At 41.6% G+C, this 651-nt stretch overlaps 1 non-coding gene across 1 annotated transcript; it reads right to left on the bottom strand.

Moving 5' to 3' along the window:
- Nucleotides 1–377: 377 nt before the first annotated feature.
- TRNAG-CCC (transfer RNA glycine (anticodon CCC)) lies at nucleotides 378–450 on the bottom strand. The gene has a single exon. It is a non-coding gene; the product is annotated as a tRNA-Gly (tRNA).
- Nucleotides 451–651: the final 201 nt, after the last annotated feature.

Genomic DNA, 651 nt, shown 5'->3' on the forward strand with positions numbered 1-651 from the left:
GAAAATGCAGTTAGAGTTTGGACGTGATTAATCATGAGGAGAAAGGAGGTATGTGCCTCAGAGAAGAGGCAGCATTGTGAAGGCAGAAGCGCCCACGGGACTGTCAACAGGCTTCACTTCTCCTTTTCTTCAGCCATATAAGGGCATCCGGGTAAAAGCAATTTCAGACTGACGGATGTTCATAGTTAATAATACAGTAAATTCTCAGGATTTAGCATACTCAGAGGCATGGGATTCTTTTTTTTTTTAAAGAAGAGTTTGTCCTTGTATTTTTATTTTTAGATTATTTGGCTGCATTGGGTCTTAGTTACAGCACACGGGGTCTTCGATCTTTGATGCCACGTGTGGAATCTTTAGTTGTGGCATGTGGGGTTTAGTTCCCTGACCAGGGATCGAACCCAGGACCCCTGCATTGGGAGCACAGAGTCTTAGCCACTGGACCACCAGGGAAGTCCAAGGGATGGTATCCTGATTGATAAAATGATGTGAGAATGAGTCCATGCTAGTCATTTAATAGCTACTTCCTGTCAGATTGATTGGTTGGAATGTTCCAGTTTACTAGAGGGTAACCATGTACACAGGACATGTATAACCAGTATTCAATAAATAAGGTGAGGCCTGAAATATTATTGAAAATTTAATGTTAATGAT

This window comes from Bubalus kerabau, chromosome 7 (assembly GCF_029407905.1).
Source record: "Bubalus kerabau isolate K-KA32 ecotype Philippines breed swamp buffalo chromosome 7, PCC_UOA_SB_1v2, whole genome shotgun sequence".
NCBI classification, from domain to species: domain Eukaryota; kingdom Metazoa; phylum Chordata; class Mammalia; order Artiodactyla; family Bovidae; genus Bubalus; species Bubalus kerabau.